This window comes from Balaenoptera musculus, chromosome X (assembly GCF_009873245.2).
Source record: "Balaenoptera musculus isolate JJ_BM4_2016_0621 chromosome X, mBalMus1.pri.v3, whole genome shotgun sequence".
In the NCBI taxonomy this organism is placed as follows: Eukaryota; Metazoa; Chordata; class Mammalia; order Artiodactyla; family Balaenopteridae; genus Balaenoptera; species Balaenoptera musculus.
Window position 1 is genome coordinate 127,915,102 of NC_045806.1, and position 6,440 is coordinate 127,921,541.

At 51.7% G+C, this 6,440-nt stretch overlaps 1 long non-coding RNA gene across 1 annotated transcript; it reads right to left on the minus strand.

Annotated features, from left to right (window-relative positions):
* Positions 1-822: 822 nt before the first annotated feature.
* On the minus strand, positions 823-5,434 carry LOC118888207. Its single transcript, XR_005018266.1, has 3 exons — positions 5,318-5,434; positions 3,103-4,006; positions 823-1,555 (listed from the first exon to the last, which is right to left on the minus strand). It is a non-coding gene; the product is annotated as an uncharacterized LOC118888207 (long non-coding RNA).
* Positions 5,435-6,440: the final 1,006 nt, after the last annotated feature.

The following is a 6,440-nucleotide window of genomic DNA, read 5'->3' on the forward strand; positions in this document are numbered from 1 at the left end:
CCCCCTCTGCCGTCGGTGAAGTGCCCGTGGCGGGGAGTGTGCGTCTCAGCTCTGCTGTCTCCCGTCGGGCCCCCTGCTCCAGCCTCCACCACTGCCACTCGCTCTCAGTTGCAGAAAATAAAAACTAAATTTATAACAACAAATGACAATTAAAATAAGGAAATGATAACGACAAATGCAATTTAAGATCAAGGAAAATAAAGAAGTAGAAAGCTGGCAACTTAGGGAGCTGTCTGCTGAAGTAAAGAGGCCAGAGCACGAGGGGCCTGGGCTCAGAGACCTTTAGGTCAGGTTTCCCGGCCCCTGCTTCTGAGGTTAGCCCTGTGGGCCGACCTGCTCTCCTTTAGGTCAAGGGCTCGGTCTGGAGTGTGTGTCAGGAAAAAGCGTTCATGGTAATCAGCCTCGTACTTGACCAGGGGGGAGGAATTTCACGTGGCTTCTCCTCCTTCCTCTCAGCACCAGGACTCCCGTTGGCTGTAGGGTCTCTGCTTTTGGCCTGTTTTCCCCAGACCTGAGCCCCTGCTATTCTGGTGGTCTCTGCCTCACATCGTGGCCTAGAGATGCTGCTGACCTGGCAGCCAGGGCAACTGGGAGTCTCAGCCATAGGGAAAAGGGAGGCGGTGGCACAAGAGACCCCCTCTGGGGAGAAGCAAGCTGGGCGCTGTTGCTTTTTAATGTCAGTAATGACAACGGTGGTGTTATACGTGGTATCTGGCAGAGCCGGTAACTTTACTGCCAATGATCGGAGCTAGTTGCTGACCCAGGTGTCAAGATGTGGTTTGGCTGAGCAGGAGCGGCGCTGCTTACAGCCACCCGCTCAACCGTTTGCAGCGAAGTAACATGGATGCAGGTCATGCCATGGGAGTCAGGTGAAGTCTGTTGTACTTGAAAATGGCAGTGAAGTCTACTTCCACTTATTCAGGTTTCAGAATGTGTCCCGTAGTTTTTCAGATGTCGTCACTTAAATAAGAGGGCACTTAGGTCACGATTCCTCTCCTTATAAGACTTTTATTAATGCCAGACATGAAATAGTAAAAGCGTAGTGAATTGTTAAACATCTGCACGGTTGTGGATACAAAGGTGGTTTGAACGGGGCCCGAGGAGGAGGCCTTGAGAGGGGGGAGGCCAGGCCTAAGGGGAGCCATCAGTCTCGACCCGGACCCAACGGCCACGACTCAGCTGCTGTTTGCTGCGTGGCGAAGTGGCCTGGACACTGAGTCCCCAGGGTCACACCATGCGCTTGTAGCCAGGCTGTGTGCTGGGCCTCAGGGCTCCTCCCTCCGCGAGGAAAGCTTAACTCCCAACGTTCCTGGGCCTGTGGACTTAGGCTTGAGACCCTTCGGTCCCCCTTTCTGCATGACAAAACCCCTGATCTGGAAGTATTTCCTAATGAAAGGAGACGGAAGGAAACGGAGCAAAAAGGAGCTACAGAAAATAATGCGAGATTAATGGCTGCACTGTCCTGTTGATTCCCAGATCTTCTAGAAAGGTGTACTCTGCGCAGTGTACAGACATGCCATGTGTACTTGACTTGGAGTGGTATCTGGGATCATTTCTGGTAAAAAAAAAAACACAAAAATCCCTCAGACCCCATCAGAATCATAGCCCTCCATTACACGTGGATTACCTCTGCCGGAAAACAAGATTTGGCCGGCATCGTTGTGATTTACGGTGCCTTTCCCAGGAGCATATGCTGCCGTCAGCTCAAAACTATCTGTATTTTGTGTCCCTGAATCATTATGCCTTTGTGTAGCTATCCATTAGCAGTTTTATCAGAGCGAGACCTAATCCCATACACCCTGGGAATCCCATACACCCAAGACATAATCCTATACGCCCTGGCGAAGTCATATTTCTTTAAATCCCTAATCACTTCCAAACAAGTCACACTGCTCAAGTGTCTATTGTTTCGTGCAGTAAGTATGTCCCTGGAAACGTTTTGTAGAAACAGATTTTTGTTTTTTGGTCAACTGGATGACATTTCACTGCCGACAAAATTTCAGCTGCCTTTACTATTCCAATCTATCCTCAGTCTGCTGAGGTACTTGACACTTGGACGAACAGTTTTTCTGCACTGGCCTTTGTCAGGCAATCAGTGACCTAAACACAGGTGGCCCACACATAGGGAAGCCACCATCTATGGGAACTGGCAGTCCGTAGCCCTGGATTCCTGCCTGAGGCTCTGTGACTCCTTGCAAGTCACAGAAGGAAGAAGGCAGCTCCTTACAGGCTCTGGCCGGGGAGCAGGCCGTGGGCTCAGGGAGCCCTCTCGTGGCTCCATCCAGGCTCACTAAGGACTCTTAACTCAGTCCAAGCCCTTGGCAATTGCCGCCCGTCTTGCTCTGGGAAGAAAATGATGTCACCAGACCGTGCTGCTTTGAACACCAAAATTACTTCTTTTCTGGTCTGAAAAACCAAGATTTTGGCACTTACCTTCGGAGCAGTTCGAGACCCTGAAACCCTGCAGCAAAGCCTACAGTTGCCCTGCCTAACCCTGGCTGCCGCAGACCTGCCCGCCTATGTGATCCATCCCCGTATATGAGACACCGTGGCCGAACAGTGGGCCAGAACCTGCCGACTACCCAGTTGTTCAGATTTGTCTTCTGGCTGCAGGTGCTCAGAAGGATCAGGTAGGGGCATTAAGTAAAACTCCGTGCCCAATCGAGCCTGTCGTCTGGGTCCCCTGAACCCCAGTGCCCCAGGAAGGAAGGGGTGACAAGATGCCCTCATTGCATGGTGGGAACGTGTGCACGCTCCAGAGCTAGTCACCACTAAAGCAGAAGGGAAACATTAGCCGGGAAACCCGAGACTTGAAGTCACCGGTTTTTGGTTGGTTTGTTTGTTGTTGTTTTTTGGGTCATAACAATCACTCAGAAGCTTGAGTCCAGCAGAGTGTGTGGCCAGGGATAGCTTTCCCCGGGGTGGCAAAGGCTCTTCTGCCAGCACTAGCCAGCTCATGGGACACACGTGGCAAGGGGACCATGTGAACCAAGCATGGATTTCACACTGATTGTCGGGAGGTGTCTCTAATGGTAACTGCTGATTACGCTAGAGTGCCCCGTTTGGACACCACACAAAGAAACCCTGGCTCGACAGGCATACCTTTCAAGTGGAAAAGCACCTGCTCAAAATCCTATGAAAGGGAGAGGAGATGATGAGTCATCCCGTGTCTGCACGTGTCTCCCACGCGTCTCCGAAGTTACCCTAAGTGACTGAGGCAGCATTAGACGGCGGAAGGAGCCGGACTCGCTGTCTCACTCCATGAGTCATCCTGGGCCAAGCGTTCCCTTCTCTGGTTCTTGGTATTGTTTTCCTCGACGTGGGAGCAGTGATCGCCGCCAAGCCTAGCTTCCGAGGTCTTTGAGGGGAAGAGATGAGACGGTGCGTGTGAAAGCATGCCGGGAAAAGGCCAACAGCAAAGGGACACCCGGCCACAGGCAGCTGCTTAAGCACAACGATGTCCCTAGAGCCACCGGGGGTCATCTGATATGCTCATGCCGGACCTCGGGACTCAATGCTCCTGTCACTGGCATTGTCTTCCTGCCACCATCCCTAGGCTTGGTGTCTTGCACTGTGTCCTCAGGGGTGGGGACGAGATGGTGTCCAGGCGCGTCTCTCCTCGGATCATTCATGATTCCAGCGGAAGCACAGGACAGAGGTCGAGACTTCAGGCGCTGGAGTCAAAAGATGTCATCCCGTTGGCTCCAATCTGCACGTCAAAGGCTCCACTGGAGAAGATTTCTGACGCCTCTTTTGCTTTGGTGGCTCCCACCCTGCCGGGATGGAGCTGTCTACGTCCCGGCGCACCGGCCTGAGGCTCGGCAGGGGCGAGCGCGGCCGCTGACGAGGGCCGGCCCCCCTCAGAGCCCCTGCCCGCAGCCCAGCGCCGTCACGCTTTGGACTGCCTCTCGTCCGTCCACTCCTGCTTTGTGCTCTGCAGAGCTTGCGTCTTCTGCTCGTCCACTTGCACGTAGTCTACTCTCTGCTCCTCTGAGAAGAGGAGTTTCTGAAGGGGGAGAACAGAAAGCTTTCGTTACATCCAATTTAAAAATTCGGCACAATGTCAGTCAGTCTCTGGTGGCTTACAGTGTCGAGTATTGGCTGGCCCTCCCTCCTGGGTCGTCACTTGCAGAAGTGTCACGCTGCGTGTGAATGTGCGTGAATCTCTCCTCACCTCTGCTCCCTTCAACTTGGCCCTAGCCAGCTGACTCGCCTTGACCAGTATAACGTGAGTGGGGTGACGGGTGCCCCTCCTAAAGAGAAGAGAGGCGTCCTGCGATCCTGCACTCTCCCTTTTTCCCCTGCCAGGACGCCGGCATGCCTCACGTGGGGACCGTGACGGACTGTCCCACAGGCGACAACTGAGAAGCCTTTGCGGTCGAAAGCCGCAGAGATTCGGGGCTTGTCTTCACTGCACAGCCGACCAGAACTGGCTAATGCACCGTCTGTGCTTCTCTGTCTAGCCCGCTGACCAGCTTTGCTGGACTATCATTTTAGGTTTGTGGAATGAAACGAAAGGTAAAGGGCAAGTGGGAGCTCATTCAGCAAAAGGGAAGGGAAGCCTCCCAGACTCTTCTTTTCTCCACACACACAAAGTGAAATTACCCTGTATATTCTGTTCAGCAAGTGATTTTTCTCATCAAACAATAATACACTGTTAGCGCAGTCTAGACTACGACCATCCCTTGCTAAGAAATACTTAGCCGTTGTCCACTGCTTACCAGCCGCTCATTCCATGGCTTCCCCTGTGCAGTGAGTGACAACAGTCAGTGGCTAAGGTCCCTTACACGTATTAACTCACTGAATCCTCACGACAGGCTTCAACATAGGTGTTATTTCTGCTGACCACTCCACAGACAAGAATACTACTCAGAGGAGTCAAAACTGCCCAACCTGGCGCCTGAGGCCCTTGACGGAGCTGTTTCAAAGCCAGCTGACAGCTCCCGTCACCACTCCCCAGAGTCTAGCCAAACGGGGCTGTTACTTCTTCCCTCAGCAGGCCCTTCCTATGCCTGGACTACACTTTACCCCACCCTCATCTCTGCCAGAGCAATTTCTCAACAAACCTTATGGTCCGAATTTTGAAGAGCACGAAGACTACGTCCATTTACACATAGACATGCAAAGAACGTTCCCCCCGAGGGAAATACACCAGGACTTCTGGGCGGCAGAGTTAGGGCTGATTTTAAGACTCTTCACTGTACGTGTCTGTATGTCTCAGACTTTGCAAAGAGAACAGCCATGGTGGAATCATCGAAACAAAATCCAAACCGAAATGGAATCTCCTGGGAATTCTCAGACACAGAGTACTTCCTACCTGCTGCACAGGGGCTGGTGACGCTGAGTTGAAGTCCAGGGCTAAATAATCCAGGCTGAATTTCCTCGTCCACGTCAGGGCTCCACTGCTCAGCAAGTTGGCTTCTCCGTGCTCCTCCTAGAAACCAACGTCACAGGATGCGCGTTACCAGTTTCGGGCCGGGCCGCCCAGGGGAAGAGCAGCTGCCGTCGGACAACAGCGGCCCGACGAGTCCTGTGCAGCTCGGCCTGCACCTCGGAAGGAGAGCTGGCTTTGAAATACAGTACAGCCCAGTTGGCCTTCACATGAAGCTATGCCTTCACTCACCATTGAAGCAGCTGGCCAAAATCTCCCCCAAGGAGAAATCATTTCACGGATCTGACAGGCCCATGATACCTTAGAGACTTTAAATCCTGAAAAGGTCAATCACACTTACGAAAGCTTTCGTAAAGACCTCCCAAGTGCATTTAAAGATACTTTATACAATACAAACAGGGATAACGTGTGCAGCACACAGCCATGGCGTCTCCATCCGGCTTCAGACTACACCACCGCTACACGACACACACGGCACATGCCGAGGGCCCCCTTCTACTGCTGCCTTCTTGCCCCCCAAGGGGGTGAGTGCTATCCTGAACTTGGTGTTTACCACTTTTGTTTTTAAAGATGGTTTTATGAATGTGTGAGTGTCCTTAAGTGACATACTGTTTTGTTTTGCCTGTTTTGAACTTTTATCAATAGGACCGTATTGTATGCATTTCTGGTGACTTCAATTTGCGCTCCATTTACATACTTCACATTCACCCATGTCAGTGCCCTATTTCATTCATTTTCATTAGCATACATGATTCCATCGCATAATTTATTTAACTGTTCCACCAACAACAGACATTTGAGTTGTTTCCAGTTTGGAGGCTCTTACAAGCAATGCTGCTGTGAGCATTCATGCACCTGTGGAAGAACTTCTAGGGCGTGTCCCTGGGATGGGGGCCCCTTCAACTTGACTATCACCAGCCTGATGTGAGGAAAATGGTACTTCACTGTGATTTGATTTTCCACGCCCTTGATAACTGAATTAATGGGCCATCCTTTCATATGTTTACGGGTCATTTCTTTTTTTCTCTTCTGTGAATTATCTGTTTTA